Source organism: Lynx canadensis, chromosome D2, assembly GCF_007474595.2.
Source record: "Lynx canadensis isolate LIC74 chromosome D2, mLynCan4.pri.v2, whole genome shotgun sequence".
NCBI lineage: Eukaryota > Metazoa > Chordata > Mammalia > Carnivora > Felidae > Lynx > Lynx canadensis.
The window spans coordinates 60,246,731-60,268,612 of record NC_044313.2 but is presented as its reverse complement, the minus strand read 5'-3'; the positions used below and the strand labels follow the sequence as shown (position 1 = coordinate 60,268,612).

General features: G+C 36.0%; 1 protein-coding gene across 1 annotated transcript in view; it reads right to left on the bottom strand.

Moving 5' to 3' along the window:
- The window catches only part of CTNNA3 (catenin alpha 3), an 834,982-nt gene that overhangs the window by 43,719 nt on the left and 769,381 nt on the right, over positions 1 to 21,882 (bottom strand). The gene's annotated exons all lie outside the window — the stretch shown is intronic.

The following is a 21,882-nucleotide window of genomic DNA, read 5'->3' as shown; positions in this document are numbered from 1 at the left end:
CAGAGAGATGATACAAAACATGACCCACATTATGAATCAACTTGTCACATCTATAACCTGAAGCTCTTTATTGGAACTAAGTAGGCTGTAAGATGACTGGATATTGGTAAAGACTTGACAAAAGGAAGTCTGATTTATAGCATTTCTCATCTATGAGCTTTCCAGAGATTTTCATCTAATTTCCTTCCTGGATCCCAGCCCCGAATTTATTTAACCTTTGTGGCAGTGTCCAATCTATCCACACCTTTTGGGTCCTCATTACCCCAGAACCTGGAACCTGTCCTGTATAGACGTGGAGACTGATGAAGCATCACTGCCAGGTACCTCACTGGTTTGGCATTGGGTCTCCTCCCCTGCCAGTGTGTTACTGAGTTAGCCCCTTAGATTCCTCATATTCTCATATTGTGCTCTGACTTCTGATCTATAAGTGGAAGCCAACATAAAATACAGTGGAGAGAACTTCTTAACCACAAGTCAGGAGACTAAATATTCAATGTTAACTTTGATCCTGAATAATTTTATCCTAGTTACTTTACTTCTCTGAGCTCAAAGCTTAGTGCAGTATATGGGTTGGACTAAATGATTTGTAAGGTTTCATCCAATTCAATAATACTGAGACTTAATTACTACCTTTTCTTCCAGGTCCTCCAACAGGCACTTGAAAATCATGCCAAGTTGTAACAGTGATTAGATTCCTTTCCTTAAATTCTGTTCTCCTCACACTGACTTCCTTGACATATGCAGCCATCTGTCTGCCCTTATGATATGGACTAAATTGTATCCCCTCAAAATTCCTTTAATTCTAACCCACAATGTGACTGTGTCTGCAGACAGGATCTTAGGATCTTTGGTAATTAAGACTAAATGAGGGAGTTCTGGTTCTAGATGGTAACATATAGGAGGTTCCTGAACTCACCTCCTCCCATGGACACACCAAATTTACTGCTATGCATGGAGAAACTCTTTCTGAGAGAAATCCAGAAAACAGCTGAGCAATTCCTACACATCTGGTAAATGAGAAAATACCCAAAACAAAATTGGTAAGAAAGGCTAAGATACATTTTTACCATAAATCCCACTCCAGCACAGGGACATACATCAGAAGAGAACTCACAGCTCATACCTTTTCCATGAGGAATAAAGGTATTGGATCCAATATATAACACCCCATCTTTGATAACATCCCCTTGAGGGATGTTGTGCCAAAACATCTAGCTCTAAAAGCCAGTGCGGCTTGCATCCATGAGCCCCACAGACTACAGCCAACAAATAGTTCTTCATGGGCTTTGGAAGACTTGTGGTAACTATCCCCTGGGGCTCAGTGCAGAGAGAGCAGACAGAAACACCTATCTCTCAGCTTTCCTCTGAAAGAAGCCTATGTGCATACTTCAAAAGTTGCTGCATGAGGGTCAAGCTTCTATTTTAGCACCCATGTAGTGCCATCTCCACATTCTCCATCTGGATCACTCTAAGTCACTGGGGTCCCCTGGAGGGAGGTTATGCACATGCCTGGCCCCTCAGGCCAGTATTTCAACATTTGCATCTGAAAAATGTCAAGGGGAAGGTAAAAATGTAGAGCATTTGTGGGGGTTGAAACACAGGTTATTATCTGCTTAAAATATACTGGTATACAAAGAGGCAATAAATATATACCTACTAATAATTACTTTTAAGGTAAATAGACCAAATGCTTTGATCAAAAGACATAGGGTGACAAAATGGATAAAAAACAGCAAGCCCACCTATATTCTGCCTACAACAGTCTCATTTCGGACCTAAAGACATATATAGATTGAAAGTGAAGGGATGGAAAAATATTTACCATGCAAGTGGAAGCTGGAGTAGCCATACTGATATAAATTGGGTAAAATAGAAATTAAAACATAGACTATAATAAAGGACAAAGAAAACACTACATAATGATTAATGAAACAACTGAACAAGTAGATATGACAATTGTATTTATGCTTCCAACATGGTAGCACTAAATATATAACACAACTATTTAACAGACATAAGGGAAGAAATCTATGTAATACAATAAAAAGAGTAAGGAAATTGAACACTTCACTTACATCAATAGATAAATCCACCATCAGAAAATCAACAAAGAAACCATGGCTTTGAATGACACATTGGGCCAGATGGATATAACAGATATATTCAGAGTGTTCCATCCAAAAAGAGAAGAAAACACATTCTTTTCATGTGCAAATGGGACATTCTCCAGAATGGGTCACATGTTAGACCATAAAACAAGTCTCAACAAATTCAAACTACTAACATCATAGAATGCATCCTTTCAGACCACAACAGAATAAAATGAGAAATCAAACACAAGAAAATATCTGGAAAGAAAATGAATGCATGAATGCTAAATAATATGCTACTATTTGTTTCTTGCTACTAAACAAATACATGAATGGGTCAACCAAGAAATCAAATAGGAAATAAAAAAAAATACATGGAGGCAAATGAAAATGAAAATGGTTTGAAATCTTTAGTATGCAGCAAAAGCCATTCTAAGAGGAATGATTATAGCAATACAGGTTTACCTCAAGAAGCAAGAAAAAGCTCAAATAAACAACCAAAACTTACACCTAAAGGAACTAGAAACAAGACCAAACGAAAACCAAAGGTAGAAAGAGGAAGGAAATAATAAAGATTAGAGCAGAAATAAATGAACTAGAAGATTAAAAAATTAAATAAATAAATAAATAAATAATAGAACACATCAATGAAACCAGGAGCTAGTTCTGTGAAATGACCAACAAAATTGATATACCTTTAGTCAGACTCATTTAAACAGAGAGAGAGAAAAAGAGAGAGAGAGAGAGGTCTCAAATAAATAAAATCAAAAATTAAGGAAGAAAAATAACACCACAGATCTACAAAGGATCATAAGAAATATGAAAAATTGTATGACAACAAATTGGACCACCTGGAAGAAATGGATATTCCTAGAAACATATAACCTTCCAAAACTGAATCAGGAAGAAATAGAAGATTGAACAAACTGATAACCAGAAAATAAAATGAAACAGTAATCAAAAAACTCCCAGCAAACAAAGTCCAGGACCAGATGGTTTCATAGGTAAATTCTACCAAACATTTAAATAATTAATATGTATACCTCTCAAAATATTGCCCAAAAAATAGGAGACAGAGGAAAGCTTCCAAATTCATTCTATGAGGCCAGCAACTGCTAACAAAAATATTAGCAAACCAAAACCCAAAGCAATTTGCCCATGTAATGCAATCCGTATCAAAATACCAATAGCATTTTCACAGAACTACAACAAAGTAACCTAAAAGTTGTGTGAAACCAAAGAAGACCCCAAATAGTCAAAGCTATCTTGAAAAAAAAAAAGATTAAAACTGGATGTATCACAATTCTACTTTTCAAGATGTATTACAAAGCTATAGTAATGAAAACAGTATGGTTCTGGCACAAAAACAGACAATTAGATCAATATAATGGGATAGAGAACCCAGAAACAAACCCATGATTTTATGGTCAATCAATCTATGATAAAGGAGGTAAGAATATACAATGGGAAAAAGTCTGTTCAACAAATAGTGTTGGCAAAACCAGACAGAAACATGCAAAAGAACGAAATTGGACCACTTTTTTACACCATACATAAAAATAAACTAAAAATTAATTAAAGACCTAAATGTGAGACCTAAAACCATAAAAATCCTAGAAGAGAGCACAGGCAGTAATTTCTATGACATTAGCCATAGCAACATTTCTCTGGATATATCTCCTCTGGTAAAGTAAACAAAAGCAAAATTAAACTACTGAGACTATACCAAAATAAAAAGCTTTTGCATTGCAAAGAAACTATCAACAAAACAAAAAGGCAACCTAATGAGTGGAGAAGATATTTGCAAATGATATATCCAATAAAGGGTTAATATCCAAACTATATGAAGAACTTACACAACTCAACATCAAAAACATATAATCTGATTTAAAAATAGAGGAACAAAGGAGACATTTTTCTGAAGACATACAGATAGCCAACAGACACAGGAAAAGATGCTCAACATCACTAATTATCAGGGAAATGCAAATCAAAACAACGAGATATCACCTCATACCTGTCAGAATAACTAAAATCACAATAACTAAAAACACAAGAAACAAGTGTTGGTGGGAATGTGAAGAAAAAGACACCCTCATGCACTGTTGAGAATGCACACTGGTGCAACCACTGTGGAAACTATTTTGGAGTTACCTCAAATATTAAAAATAGAATTATATATGATCAAGTAATTCCACTCCTGGGTATTTAGTCAAATAAAATGAAAGCACTAATTTGAAAAGATATATACACCTCTATGTTAATTGCAGCAATATTTACAATAGCCAAGATATGGAAGCAACCCAATGGCTATCAGTAGATGAATTGGATGTATTCTATACACACAATGGAATATTACACAGTCATAGAAAAGAATGAGATCTTGTTATTTGCAACATGGATGGTTGTAGAAGGGATAATACTAAATGAAATGAGTTAGTCAGAGAAACACAAACAGAATATGATTTCACTCATATTAGAATTTAAAAACAAAACAAAGGAAAAAAGAGACAAACAAAAATCAGATTTAAATACAGAGAACAAACTGGTGGTTGCCAGAGGGCAGGTGGGTGGATGATTGGGTGAAATAGGTGAAATGGATTAAGAGTACACAAAAGACTACAAGACACTTACTTCAGCTTTAAGGAAACACACAGACTGATAATGAATGAATGGGGAATAAATATATTTCATACAAACTGATTCTAAATTAAAGCCTGGGAAACTATAATTATATCAGACAAAAGAGACTTTAAGCCAAAGACTGTAAAAAGAGACAAGATAGTCATTATATAATGATAAAGTGGTCAATCCAAACAAAAGGATATGGCATTTGTAAATATCTGTGCACTCCACGTAGGACAACTAAATACATAAAGCACATATTAACAGACCTGAAGAGAGAAATAGACAGCTATACAACAATAGAAGGAGATTTCTCTACTACACATTCAATAATGGACAGATCATCAAGATAGAAAATTAAAGAGGAAATGTTAGACTTAAACTACGTTTTAGGCCACATGGATTTAAGGACATTTACAGGATGCTTCCTCCAACAGCAGTGGAATACACATTCTTCTCAAGTATACTTGGAACATTATTCAGAACAGATCATATAGTAAGACACAAACAATTCTTAATAAATTTAAGGTGAAACCTTATTAAGCATCTTTTCTAACCCCCATGGTATGAAATTCAAAATCAATCACAAAAGAAAAACTAGGAAATTCACAACTATGTGTAGATTAATATGGACACTCCGAAACAACAATGGATTAAAACAGAAACTTCAAAAAATCAAAAAATAAGTTTAAAAATATCTCAAGACATATGAAAATAAAGATACAACATAACAAAACTTATGAGATACAGAAAAAGGAGTTTTAAGAGGGAAGTTTATAGCAATGCATGCCTACATTAAGAAAACAAAATTAAATAACAACCTAACTAAATCTCAAGGCATTATTTTTCTATTTAAAAAATTTTTTTTGAGGTTTTTAATTATTTTTGAGGAAGAGGCAGAGACAGATCATGAGCAGGAGAGGGGCAGAAAGAGAGGGAGACACAGGATCTGAAGCAGGCTATAGGCTCTGAGCTGTCAGCACAGAACCCAACACAGGGCTGGAACTCATGAACTGCAAGATCATGACCTGAACCAAACTCGGATGCTTAACCAACTGAGCCACCTCAGTGTCCCAAGGCATTATTTTAAAAAGAAAAAAAAAAAACAAAAAAACAAAGCCTAAAGTTAGTAGAAAAAAGAAAATAACAAATTCAGAGTAGAAATAAATTAAAAAGAGCATAAAAAATAGAAAAGAACAATGAAACTAAGAGCTGGTTATTTGAAAAGATAAAATAGGCAAACCTTTAGCTAGACTTACCGAGAAGAAAGAGAGGACTCAAATAAATAAAATGAGCGAAGAAACAAGATATATTGCAACTAATACCACACAAATATAATGATTATAAAAGACTACTCTGAATTATATGCCCCCAAACTGGACAACCTAGAATAAATGGGTAAGTTCCTAGAAACATACAACTTATTAAGACTCAATTATGATGAAATAGAAAATCTGAACCGACAAAATACTAGTAAGGAGATTGAATCAGTAGTCAAAAACTTTCTAACAAAGAAACATCCAGGACCAGATGCCTTCACTAGTGAATTTTACCAAACATTTAAAGAAGCATTAATAACAATGCTTCCCAATCTATTCCAAAAATAGAAGAGGAGGAAACATATTCATTTCCTGATACCAAAAGTAGACAATTACAAGAAGAAAAAAAAAATTATAGGCCAGTATCCCTGTTAAATGCAGACGCAAAAATCCTCAACCAAATATTTGCAAACCAAATTAACAGTACATTAAAAGGATCATACTGATCAAGTGCTATTTCTTCCAGGGATTCAAGAATGGTTCAACATCTGATTATCAGTCAATGTGATACACCACATAAGAAAACAAAAGATAAAAATTATATCATCATTTCAATAAATACCGAAAAAGCATTTGACAAAAATCAACATCCATTAATGATTAAAACTCTCAAAAACTGGGCATTTTGGAAATATACCTCAATATAATTGGCATATGCCAAGTCCACAGCTAACAACATACTCAATGGTGAAAAACAGCTTTCCTGTAAGATCAGGAAAAAGGAAAGAATGCCCACTCCTGCCACTTTTATTCAACACAGTACCAGAAGTAACAGCCAGAACAACTGGGCAAGAAAAATAGATAAAGGGTGCCCAAAGGAAATGAAGAGGTAAACTGTCTCTATTTGTAGATTACATTATTTCATATAGATAAAATCCTAAAGGCTATACCACAAAACTCTTAGAACTAATACGTAATTTCAATGAGGTTATATGGAACAAAATCAATATATAAAAATTATTTCCATTCATGTACACTAGCAGTGAACCCTCAGGAACAGAAACTAAGAAAACAATCTCATTTACAGTTACATGAAAAAGAATAAAATACCCAGAAATAAATTTAACCAAGGAGGTGAAAATATGTACACTGAAAATCATAAGACATCAATGAAAGAAATTGAAGACAAAATTAATAGAAAGATATTCTATACTCATGGATTGGAAAAACTGATATTATTAAAATGCCCACTTACCCAAAGGAATCTACAGATCCAATGCAATCTCTATTAAAAGTTCAATGGCATTTTTCACAGAAACAGAACAAACATTCCTAAAATTTGCATGCAACCACAAAAGACCTCAAATAGCCAAAGCAGTGTTGAAAAAGAAGAAAAAAAAAACCCTATTCTTCATAGCTGTAGTAATAAAAAAATATGGTATTGTCATAAAAACAGACACCTAGTCAATGGAACAGAAAGCACTCAGAAATAAACCCATGTATATATGGTCAATTAAATTATGAGTGACAAGAATATACAATGGAAAATAATAATTTCTTCAATAAATGGTGGTGGAAATGGACCAATGAAATTAGACCACTACCATACATCATACATAAAAATTAACTCAAAATGGATGACAAAACAAAACAAAACAAGGGAGTATGCTCCCTGACATTGCTTTTAGAAATTATATTTTTAGATTTGACAAAAGCAATAAAAGCAAAAATCAACAAGTGGGACCACATCAAAACAAAAATCTTCTACACATTAAAGGAAATCATCAAAAAAATGAAAATGCAACAAATATAATGGGAGAAAATATTTGCATATCATATATCTGATAAAGGATTACTATCTGACATATATAAAAACTCACATAACTCAATAGCAAAAACTAAAAAACCCAATAAAAAAATCTACAGGGGAACTGAATAGATATTTTTCCAATGAAAATATACAAATGTCCAATGTTGAGTACGTTAAAAGGTTCTCAACATCACTAATCATCAGGGAAATGCAAATCAAAACCACAGTGAACATCACCTCACAACTATTAGAATGGTTATCATCAATAAGCCAAGAGATCGCAAGTGTTAACAAGAATGTAGAACCCCTTGTGCCCTGTTGCTGGGAATTTAAATTTGTTCAGCTTCTATGGAAACAGTATGGAGGTTTCCAAAATTAAAAATAATACTGCCATATGATCTAATAACCCCACACTTCTAAGTATATATTCAAGGGAAATTAAAAAGCTTATCAAAGAGATATCTGCACTCCCATGTTTATCACCACGATGTATACTTCAAATATCTTATGATTTTGCCAATTGTATCTCAATACAGCTGATTTTTTAAAAGTGTTAAATATGGTAATAAGGGTGGGGTTCTAATCAGAGAGGAATTAGTATTCTAAGAGAAATAATTCTTCTTATCTCTTTGTCTCTCTACCATTGAGTACATAGCAAGAAGGCAGCCATCTGCAAGCCAGGAAGACAATTCTCACTACAAGCCAAATCAGAGGGCACCTTGATCTTAGGTATCTCAACCTCCAGAATTGTGAGAAAATAATTTTTATTGTTTAAGCCACCTGATCTATGACATTTTGTTATGGCAGCCCAAGCAGACTAACATCACACATGCTACATGTTCTCCCGACTTAATAGAAATGTTTGGGGCATAATCTTGTATGAATATTCCAACCTCTCTTTATCATTCAGTAGAAACTAACTACATTCTAGTCTAATGTAATTCTATGAGTCTACATTATCCTGTAACACTGGCTTCCTTGTGTCACCTTTCTAGATTCTCAATGAACAAATCAACTAACAAAACATTACCTACTTATATATACATTAGGTTCTCAAACTACTATAACTGTAGTATAATTTGGATAATATAAACAAGGAAGAATGCACTAGAATGTGATTATTTGATGAAATGAGTTAATGATAACCTTTTTTCTTTAGCAGGATTATTTGCAACAAAATACAGTATGGTGAGGTTTTAGGCAAAAGTAACTTCAACACCAAACCTTTTAATCTTGATCAATAAAGGGATGACATGAAATATCAGGGCATGAAATTGTGTGCTGTTCATGGAAAAAGGGGTCAGCTGGAACTGAGCCACAGGCTTCTTTGATCAAGCAATGTATTTGAGCACCTACTAACTGACAACATTTGTAATTAATAGAATATTCCAACCAAAATGCAAAATATCCACTTCTATTTTATTTATATTTTTCATCCACCTTTATTTTAAAATTAAATTTCAATTTGATGGAACTCAATATTTCTCTTAATGCATAAAGACGATTTCTAAATTGGTAAGAAGGAGGACCTTAAATAATCCTTGTGCTGTAAAAATCCAGAATAACCACATGATTAAACATAGAATACATTTGCTTCTTGCAATTCCAAACCATAAGAAATTTGAAAAGTTCATTCAATATTGTTTCACAATAATAGGGAATTTAGCAGCTAATTATTGAGAGTGAGTATTATATTTGGTAATATATAGCCCCACATTGGTCTAAAGCATTAATGATCTACAGAGAATGGACATTTAAAGCTATCAGCCACACTCCAACATATCAAAAAGGTAGAAAAACATTATTTTACCATGTGTTTTATATATTCATGACCAATATACACTATAGTATACTTTTACGAGTTTTGTTAGGCAACCTATACTGACCTTCTTACAACTTATCACAGAGAATAGATTAGATGAGACTCAGCATAAATGGAATAGTAGTGAAATATTCATTCAGAAAATATGTGAGCGCATTTTACTTAGAGACCTTGGTTGTACACGCACGGGTTTTTAGCAAACACAGAATTTAGATAGCTTCTATCCCTGAAGTGCAACAAAATTTATCGGATTTAAAGATCATAGTTTAGGTATTTCAATTTTATTTATGGCGAAATACTGGCATTCCCAGGTTCTCAGTCAAATTTGGGGATTATAGCCTATTCATAAATCAGTTTATGAAACTTGGAATGTTTTTCAGAAAAGAAAGCACTATTACTCAAGGTAATTAAGCTTTCTCTGCTATTCAACCTTTCTTGTTTTACTCATGTAATACATAAAGTATTTAAGTTATGGTTATCATGAATCCCAAAATAATGGTTAGCATTTACTGATTCACTACCATATCCAAAATATTATATCCATTGACACATCTATTTCTCCAAACCAAGAAATTCCATGTGAGATGTCAACTGAAATACCCATTTTAAAGAAGAGGAAAAGGAGGTTAATTACCTTATCTAAGATCACAAATCTAGTAAAAAAAAATTTAGCTAATATTTACACCATTTAAATACATGAATAAACAGTACTTATTATGTGCTGAACAGAGCTTCACTTATATTTAACTCGCCCCTCCATTTTGGATTAGAAATCTTTATTAAACTGATTCTAATCTTTCCCTGAAGAATGCGATTGTAGTTTTCTCCACCTGATTGAACCTTAATCAAACGCACAGTCCTGAAATGTTCTAAAGATGTTTATGACTTGCACAAATGGGGAGAATGTAACTGGGTAAAGTTACATTTTGCAAAAGCTCAACCCTTGTTTGTGACATATTTCAAGTTTTAGTGTTTTTGGATTACTCCATTTTAACATGGAATGTTCATTTCATAGAAATTCTTGCCCCAGAACCTCCACCACCTGTTTTCTTTTATTTTGTTAGCTTAGATAGTACAGAAGGAAAAGCATCCTTGACATAGGTGAAGAATCTTTGAAAGTGTGAAAGGACATTTTGCCTCAGTTTCAGAGAAGAGCTCAGTACTTACCTGTTCAATTTTCATTGAAGCGAACTGTTCTTATTATTATTAAAATAAAATTTAGGATAGGATGCGGGACAGCCTCTCTCTCTGGTGGGGTGGAGGGCAGGAGGAGATGTATTAGAGCTTTGGAACGACAGCAAGATTACCACTGCCAGAAGGTTGAAATAGAAGTATCCATACACATTGGTTTTTCCTTTCTCGTTTCTTTCCTTTCCCCTTACCAATATGTCTTCTGATCTGAACTTCTTCTAAGGAAAAGTAAGAGAATAAAAACTGAAAAGATATTTAGAGCAGGGGAATTTTTCATCACTAAGCTAAAATAAATAATTCATTTACTTTAGGGATACTTAGTTTCCAGAAACAGTGAAATGTATTGGTTAGGAGTGCAAACATTGAATCAAAAGGCCTAAATTTGAAGCTTAGTTCCACACACATTAATTGTGTCATTTCAGAGTCCAGTTACTTAATCTTGCATCAGGTTTGATTTGCAATGTTGTGACAATAACAGGGATATTACAAAATTATCCTCAAGATTCAATAAAATAATACATGTAAAGAACTTCAAATACTGCCTGGTACATAGCAAGCCCCAGTAAGAGTTAAACTACTGTCGTTGTTGCTATTGGTAATAATAATATGTTTTAATATGCATTGTATTCTAAATGTTAGGGTGATAAATTTCACACAGAGCTCTGAATGGATCACAACTACACCTATACTCTCAAATGTTACTGATGGGATACTCTAATGAGAGACAATGCCATATTCTGAAATGATACAGGAAAAATAGTATCTCCAAATGACCTCACATCAAGCCAACTTGTTGCATGCAGCTAGAGTGCATGTGCACCATATGCATGGTAGAGTGGCAAAGAACCCTTCTATCAGGGTTTCCATTTATGCTGACTCATGGACCCACAGACATGAACAATATGGGAGCCCCATAGGTGTAGGCATCATACTTAGGTCCCTACTTTTTGATTCAATTTCTTTATAGAGCGGAAACCTCTTTATAAAGCTATGGATCAACTTGGGGTCCAAGAGGGCTGAATTCTCCTCCTGGCTTCATCTTGCAATAGGTATGTGAACATGGACAAATTATGAAACTCCATGAGACACAGGTTGTTCATTTGCAAATAGAGATGCTGATACTCACTAAGCAATTAATAACTAAAGAAAATGATGCATATAAAACATGGTGCCTTACTCAGGGCACCTGGGTGGCTCAGTTGGTTGAGCGTCATGATTCTGGCTCAGGTCATGATCTCAGGGTTTGTGGGTTCCAGCCCCACATCAGGCTCTTCGCTGATAGCACTCAGAACTCGCTTGGGATTCTCTCTCTCTTCTCTCTCTGCCCCTCCCCCACGCATGCTCTTGCGTGCACTTTCAATCTGCCTCTCAAAATAAAGAAGTAAATTAAAAAAAAATTAAAACAAATAAAAACATAGTGCCATACATATCGTGAGGCTTTAGCAAGTTACCTATTCTTGTATTATTTTATCAAAACTTTAAATTGAAAAACCAAGCACAAATTTACCTTTTAATAAAACCTAGTGTTTGTATGTACGTACATATGTATTTTTATACTCAGGCAAATGCCCCTGGTATATGTTCTCAGAGACCATTGCTAAAACAAAATCTTTTTTTTTTTTTTTTTTTTTTTTTTTTTTTTTTTTTACCAGAGGAGACCTTTAAAGTCTGAAATTTTGGCAAGACTAGATCTTCAAGTCCTCTTGTATGAATTAGTAGACCATCCCTTCTCAGCTTTCAGATCACTTTTCCCAGAACAGACCACAAGAACCCAAATATTTACACTGACCCCTCCAAAGTGGAAACAACCTGGAGTTGTTCTAAAGCGCCGTTCATCACTTTCCCCTTTCTTTTCAGCCCATTGCCGGGCACTTGGTGCCATCAGGCAAAAGTGTGCCATTGATAGCACTGCACCTGGCGTGGCTGGGGCTCCCAGGCAGAGAAGCAGATGTATAATGGACCTATTTGAAAATGATACATTAGAGAAACAGCTCTACAAACAAAATTAGTGAGGCAATACTGAGGATTGCTCTTCCTTCTGTTCCACCATAATTTATCACCCAGAAAAAGAAATTGCCAGGTAAACTGTGCAAGCGCACAATTAAGAGGAGAGGCAAAGTGAAAGGAGTTTTGTAGTGGTGTCCCCTGGATATTGCACAGGGAGAATGCAAACTAAGGCATTCAGCTCGTAAGTCCATGCATATTAAGCCATTCAGCTAGCGTATGGAATGTTTCAGGTTGTCCCAGGGATATAGACAAGCAACTAAATATTGACTCAGCAAGAGCTCAAATGAGAGGTCTAATTAAATTAAACGGTACAAAGGGGAGGCTTGTTTCATAGACTCCAGTAATTGTTTAAGAGACAAAAGAGACCAAATAAAGGTCAAAAAGGTATAGTAATAACCAGGCAGATGTATACAGTGAGCTGTAGGGAAGACATGAGTATGGAAATGACCAAAAATTCAAAAGCTATTGTTGGTTCAATTGTGAAAAATGATTGGACGTTGTCACAACCACAGATAATTAGTGGTGTCTTTTAAGTAGTCTGGCATTGACACATGCATGAATACTTTAGTTTCACTTTTACTTTAATGACTGACTGTTTGCAGAAATGCCTTAAGGTAATGCCCTTTGCTTGAAAGAACTTTGCTGAGAGCTCATGGAGAATAGATGGAATGAATACCTTTGCGCCTAAACATGCTGTGTTTCAAATTTCACTCCAGAAAGGAGTGCCAAAGATGTGAATGTCTCCAGTGTACCTGCTTACCTATGGTGGGCCATTTTGGAATACGATGTGGGCAATATGGAATACCATGTACGTGAACAAAAAGACAGATAAGGAAAGACTCTGATTTCACCTTTGTGACCCCCCAAGCCACCAACACTGAATACTGGGGGTGGCAGAGCCCCTCTTGGGTGAGAGGGAGATAGAGGATGGAGGTGATGGAGGAGAAGGAGAAAGAGACAGATCTTCCTTGTCCTTAAGCTCTCTGAGGCTTAGCTTCTCATTTATAAAATGAGACTTTCTTTAGAGCATTTATAAAATGTAACTTCCCTCACAACACTGTTGTTTGTATAAAATGATCAATATATAACAAGTATTTAAATGTCTACTTGTTAAGAGCTAGATAAATGCTAGCTATCGTTGTTACCATTACTCTTACTATAATGATCACAGAGGTGAAGAATGAAACCTTGTCCTAGAAAAGTGCCCCATCTGCTCAAAGTGTGAGATATGGACCCTGCGTCTGCTCAATTTTCCATTTCACCCAAGCCTCTGTGCTCCTCTGCTGGCATCTTGGCATTGCATGCATACGCTTTAGGGCTTTAGGGTCAGAGGCCTGGGTTTCAGACCTTTCCCTGCCTCTCAATAGCTTTGGGATTTTAGAGAAGTTGCTCAACCTGTTTTTCAGTTTGCATATCTATAAAATACTAATAATTTAGCTATCTCATGCTAACTTTTTTTTTGGTAAGGATTATGAAAGCAAATGCATTTCAGATATTTAATACTCAATTTCATGCACATACACAGACATGGGCATATATCACACACATGGTTTGCATATACAAACTAAAAATACACACACACACACACACACACCACTCTTTTTTTTTTTAAATTTTTAAATGTTTTTGATTACTGAGAAACAGACAGAGACAGAGCATGAGCATGGGAGGGGCAGACAGAAGAGGAGACACAGAATATGAAGCAGGCTTCAGGTTCTGAGCTGTCAGCACTGAGCCCAATGCGGGGCTGGAACTCACGAAGCATGAGTGAGATCATGACCTGAGCCAAAGTCCGATGCTTAACCAACTGAGACACCAGACATTCCACACACACGACTCTTTATTCCTTTAACTCTAAATAGAATCTGATTTAGCTTGATGAAACATAGTCCTATCACCTCATCCCCAGTCTCTTGTTATTCTTTCTCCATCTCTCTCACTCGCATTCACACACACACATACACCCACACATGCACACACACATAAACTTGCAAACAAAATGTTTATGGGTGTATGTATACTTTCTCACTATTCTTTTTGTTTCAAATTTTTTAATGTTTATTCATTTTTTTATTTTATTTTTTTTTTTATTTTTTTTTTAAAAATTTTTTTTTCAAATTTTATTTATTTTTGGGACAGAGAGAGACAGAGCATGAACGGGGGAGGGGCAGAGAGAGAGGGAGACACAGAATCGGAAACAGGCTCCAGGCTCTGAGCCATCAGCCCAGAGCCCGACGCGGGGCTCGAACTCACGGACCGCGAGATCGTGACCTGGCTGAAGTCGGACGCTTAACCGACTGCGCCACCCAGGCGCCCCAATGTTTATTCATTTTTGAGAGACAGAGAGAGACAGAGCATGAGCGGGGAAGGGGCAGAGAGAGGAGACACAGAATCTGAAGCAGGCTCCAGGCTCCAAGCTGTCAGCACAGAGCCTGATGCGGGGCTCAAACTCACAGACCACGAGATCATGACCTGAGCCGAAGTCGGATGCTCAACCGACCGAGCCACCCAGGCACCCCACTCTCTTCTATTTTTTTAATCCAAATAGGCCTTTTCTTATTTACTATTAAAACACAACCTTGCATTTTAGGGCAATTTATATTTTCAGCTTTTCTCCTCTCCACCTAATCAAATTCTTCCAATTCGTCATTATTTAGCTCAAATTTTCTGTGAAATTTCTCAGAGCACCCAAATGAGAGCATTTCATTTGCTACAGATGTCTGGCATTTATTGCCAAATACACTTAGTTGTTTGCTAATTCTGTACTGCTCTTAAACATTTTTGTAACATATTTAGCTATTGCACTCCACCCAACATCTTAAAATCCCATGCTATCAGAAACATTAATCTTGCCAGAATGACTCCTCTGAATTTTGGGGCAGCTGAAGTTCTACTCTATATGGTCATTGAAATTCTGAACATGTGACATTTGTATAAACACTCTAATGTTGAATAAAAATATCTCTCCCAGTCTTTCTGCCAATCTAAGGGCAAAATGTCTCCATTTGCATTTGCAACAAGGAAATTAAAGGCCAAGGAGATTAAAGTATCCATCTGAAAATCTCTTACATTATGCTAAACACCGTTAAGGATAGCCTAAAACTTACTTTGTGCAATGCTTCCATCACTCATCAGCTACACGTGAGCCAAACTCTAACCTTGGTACAGAAGCAACATGATTATTCATCTTCAAAGCCCATTTAAAGCGCCGCTGCTAAATCAGTAATGGGCAGGGACACCTGGGTGGCTCAGTCAGTTGAGTATCTGACTTCGACTCAGGACATGATCTCGCAGTTTGTGGGTTTGAGTCCCAAGGTGGGCTCTGTGCTGACAGCTCGGAGCCTGGAGCCTGCTTCGGATTCTGTGTCTCCCTCTCTCTCTGCCCCTCCCCTGCTCACACTCTGTCTCTCTGTCTCTCAAAAATAAACATTAAAAAGAATTTAAAAATAAATCAGTAATGGGCAATAAGTTGTTTTATGATATGCAAAAATAACCCACTAAAAGGAGAACATTTTCCTAGCTTCTTCCTTTCAACTTAATTTGAAAAAAAACTACCACCACCACCACCACCACCACCACCACCACTGACTAATGAGCACCTGCTAAATGCTAGACACTATGCTAAGCACCTTACATGCAATAGTCTATTCCCTTCTGTAAGGTAATTATTAGCCAGTGAGCAACCTTCCTAGCCTTCCCTTTCCTAGTACAGGGATGATGGAGGCCTCACAGTGAGATTCTAGGAAATACATAAACCCTGGCTCTGATCATGTAGAGAAAAGCCCTCTACCAACTTGTATTAAACTTAAATATGAGCAGAAAATAAGAACTCAGTTGTCTTAAGTCATTGAGAATCGAAAGCTGTTTGTTATGACAGTAGAACCTAACCTAAGTTGGGTAATTCAGTGTCATTGACCAAAAAAATTTTCTTTAAATGTATTTTTCATTACATTCTCTTTCATGTTATGTGATACATGCTATGCTAAGCTGAGGCTAGACTAAAACTGATTTGTCTTTGTGCAGAAGAGGAGTGGATTTGTATTCCACATCTGGTTGAATGCATAAGTGAAGTTCTTAAAACTTTCAGGAAAAGAATGTAAATTCTGTCATTAGCAATAAGAAATAGTACCGTGTGTGTGTGTGTGTGTGTGCGCGCACACATACACACAGTAGATGCTCAATGGTTTCAGTGTATGAGTGCTATCTAAGGGGTATGCATCCCTTTGGAAAAAACACAAAACTTGATTGTACAATTCAACCATGAATTGCATGTGATCCCGAGCTTGAATAAAAACCTTCCCAAGACATCTAATATTGCAATGACTTACTTCACTTGTTCCCTTAGAGTTGTCAGAGTGTTATTTTTTTTGTGATCAGTTACAATAGAAAAACAGCATTTCCAGATCATATTATCACAAGTTCCTACTGAACAGCTTTCACTAAATTAAGATTTAATGTTGTAAGTTTAGTTGTTACTGAGAGTCAATGTAAGTAAAGTCTGTCTTTTACAGATGCCTAGGTTAGGACATTATTGTGTTACCAATTGTTATTGACAAATGTCTATCCTATCACCAAACAATGAAAACTCTATAATATACTTACTTCTTAATTTCCAGTAAATATACTTAATTGGAGTAGCTATTTAACCAAAGACTTGGCAATGCCTGTTTTTTTTTCAATTTTTAAAAATTCTTTAGTGCCTGTATTTATTTTTAGTTTCTGATTCTTATATTTGTCTTGATTTGTGAAGCTGCTACAACTTTTCAAGTGCATGAGCAATACAAATTCTACTTGCAAATTAAGTTCCTATAATTAATTTTTTGTGCTGTCTTTTCTTTCCAGCTGAATTCCTTGAGAATAAGGACCTATTTACTAAATTCTATATTATTGTTCTGGAGTAGCAAAATGAAAATAAGCATATGTTAGTGTGGAATAACAAAGAACCCCGAAACTAGAAACTACATTCACATTTTCACTCCATCACTTAATAACCACATGACATTTGGCAAGTTATGTTCTTTTATTAGCCTTAGTTTTCTTGTCAACAAAATGCTACAAGTTTACTTGTAGAAAGGATAAAATAATACACATGAATGTGTCAATAAGAGTGGTGCATTCACCAAAGTAAGCAAATTGTCCTATCACTTTTTTTCCATCAACAAAGAAATGACAGGAAAGGACTCAATGATGCTATCATTTGTCTCTTGAGGAGGTATCTACAGAGAGCCTGAGAGGAGTCTTTGCTATTCCCAGGAGAAGGGTAGGAAAGCAAGAAACATAGGATGGGAGAAGGTGCGGCTAAACAACATTATTAGTCTCAGCCAAAGACCAGTGACAGCCTATCTCCTAGGGGACTGTGAAACCACACAGCAGAGTTCATTCCATCTTGAGGCAAGGAGTCTAGACTTTTGTATGCTCCTCTCCTTCCATCACTGGCTATAGGCTTCTAAGGCATGCAGGTGGTGTGGTGTATAACCACCCAAACAGAGTGAAGACAATTATCCAGAGACAGGAACCAGAGAGAGGATGACAGCACCAACACTTGCAGGAGCTGGGAGCTGGGTGAATTACTAGGTAAAGAGATCTGGCAGGAAGGAGTAACAATATCTGTAACAGCATTATTAGTATTCCCTTAATTCTTACCTTCCCTTAATCCAATAGTTCTCAACCAGGGATGATTCTACACTTGACAGTGTCTGGAGACATTTTTGGTTATCACAACTGAGTTGGGGAGGGGCACTGGCATCTAGGGGGTAGAGTCCATGCTAAATACTTACAGTGCACAATAAAGCTTCCTACAACAAATAATTATCTTGCCCCAATCCCATATACCAAAGGTGTCAAAGATGTGGAGCTCTGGAGTAAACAAAAACATAGAAGTCAATACATAGCATTTATTATTAACAGTTATTGATTTGCTATAATATCATTCAGACTTTACTAATCAAAAGGGGAAAATGTGGATTGCATTAATTTTTCTAGAGAACACACACACACACACACACGCACACACACACAGAGGAACATTTATCTTGTGAATATAACTAGTATTACTTCATAATATACAACAAAATTCAGCATGACCCATGGACTGAAATGATTACTTTTGCAAATGACATTCATACTGCCATTGCCTTCACCTTCTTTTCATGTCTGCTTTCAGTTCTGCCTTTATCAACACCTTTGGGTAAAGGTAGTTTAACACCAACATTTTGCTGTCCCAGAATCCTTAGCTCCTTGATTTGTTTCTCCCCCCCCCCCCACCTTTTTCTTTTGTGATTTTTCTCCCTGTCTTCCAACTGAACTCATGAACATCAGAATGTGTGTATCCAGTTCTGCTCTTTTACTTCAGCTGCACTTTCCCTGTTGGGGAATTTCACAGTATCCTATAGCTGCCAAATACATCTTGCTTGCTTTCATGGCCTGTCTCCCACTTCTGTGAAGTTCTGCGGTTTGGGTTGTTTAGCACACAGTAGAATTAATTAACCCCCTTTTTTCTTTTCTAAGGATTAAAAAGAATTAAGCCAATTCTTTCTTCTAAAACAAACAAACAAAAAATCTCACTAAGTTTTAAATTCTTTGAATATTTTCCCTTTTTAATAATGTGGAGCTATTTGACATACAAATAAAAATACGGCCATTGTTATAAGGAGGAAATTTAATGGTAGAGACTCTCACATCATACATTTTTTTCCTTACCCCCCTCTCCTTTTACCTTACCTCTCCTTCTCAACCTTGTGTGTGGGTGGGTGTGTGTGTGCGCATGCACACAGGTGTCTCAGCCAGACATTTTGTCCTCTCCATCTCTTAATTGCACAGATGATCTAATTTCACAAAACAGATCACTGCTGTTCTTTAACAGATATCATGGTAGTCTTAATAAAACCGTATCAAATCAATCCTATAATTATATGGAAAATGTTACACCATTTTGATACACATCTCACTTTCCTCTGGACCTAAAATTAATAGGAAACTCCTAAAGCATTTGATCTCATTCTCACTAATGCATATTGTTTAAGCAAAATTCTAGGAGCATTCTTTTAAAACAAATCAAAACACAACTTGGTATGTCATGTTATAATTTGCCAATTGGTGCTTAAAAATTTTGGATAAAAACTGGGAAGGAAAAGGGACAGTAAGGGATATGAATAAGATCAAAGATTCCAGAAAAAAATGGCGGAATAGGAAACTGACATCTGATATTATGATACATCATTTAGAAACTCTGGAGTCAGCTGAAGGCTTGAAACTTCCAGAAAAAGGCATTATAAGATATTATGATTAATATCTGTCAATTTCAGCTCTTAGCACAATAACAACTATCACCCACCCCTTAGCCACTTGGCAGGCATTGTTCATGTGTTCCTGGAGCGCTTGCATTCAAGTTGTAAAAGTCAGGATGGGGAAAAGAACCCTGTCCTCTAAACATCACTGCTCTGATCACTGATGGCTGCTTCTTCTTTTTATTTAAAAAAAATAATTTTTATTTATTTTTGAGACGGAGAGACAGAGCGTGAGCAGGGGAGGGGCAGAGAGAGAGGGAGACACAGAATCCAAAGCAGGCTCCAGGCCCTGAGCTGTCAGCACAGAGCCTGATGCGGGGCTCTAATTCAGGAGCCTTCGAGCTGTGAGATCATGACCTGAGCCGAAGTTGACCACTCAACTGATTGAGCCACCCAGGCACCCCAATGATTGCTGCTTCTTATCACAGAAGTGCTGACAAATAGTGGCCACTGTTATTGCACCTCCCCTCATTGTTGCAAGCACTTCCTATTCTGGCTGAAGTGACTTCCAGGGATTTAAAAGTCTGGCACATTTATTTACCCCCTTCATTTTTCTCTCTTTCTTTTTCCTTTTAGAAGACATACATGAACAATTAGGACATTCGAAAGCAACCACATCTACAGAAAAAACTAGAAAGTCACTGCATATGCCCAGTGGAAGACACAGGCTCAAAAAAAGACTTGAGTAGACTTCCAGTTTTCTCTTTAGGCTGATCCTCGGCACAGAGTAATTAAAAAGCAAAACTACCTCCCTCACACACACACATGCATACACACACACACACACACACACACACACACAAATCAAAACAAAAAGCAAGCAAATAAATAAACCAACAAACTTTGGAGAAGGATGAAAATCTGATTTCCAGAGTTACCAGATTATTAGATTCAAATGACCAGTTTTCAACAAAAAAGTATATACCATACAAAGAAGCTAATATGTATGTTCCATCAAAGGAAAAAATATGTATATACCAATAGAAATTATCCCTGGCAAAGGCATAATGGCAGATCCCTAGACAAAGATTTTAAAACAACAAGTCTTAAACTTGCTCAAAAACTAAAGGAAGATGTGAAGAAAGTCAAGTAAATGAGGTATGAACAAATTGGAAATATCAATAAAAAGAGAAGAGACCTAAAAAGAAACCAAAAAGAAATCCTGGAATTGAAATAACTAAAATGAATAATTCACTAGAGAGTTTAAAGGACAGTTTGAGCAGGCAAAAGAAAGAATCTGTGAACTTGAAGATAAGACAAAAAAAAGGAACAAGTCCGAGGAACAAGCAGAAAAATGGATGAAGAAAAATGACCAGAGCCTGAGGGACTTGTGGGATACCATTGAGCCAACCAACACATTTGTTGTGAGAGTCCCAAAGAAAGAGAGAAATGGGTAGAAAGAATATTTGATTAAATAATAGATTAAAACTTCCTAAATTTGATGAAAGCCATGTATATAAACATCCAAAAAACTTAATGAACTCCCGAGTAGGATGAACTCAAAAAGATTCAAGCCAACCAAGACACATTAAATCAAACTGTGGAAAGCCAAAGACAAAAGAATTTTGAAGTCAACCAAAGGGAAGAAACTTGTCACTTACAGACAAACCTCAATAAGTAATCAGCAGCTTTCTCATAAGAAATTTTGAAGGCCAGAGGGTAGTGAGATAATATATTCAAGGTGGTAGAAGGAAAACTGTCCATCAAGAACACTATACCCAGCAAAACTGTCCTTCAAAGTGAAGGAGAAATTAAGATTTCCAGATAAACCAAAGCTAAGAGAGTCCATTGC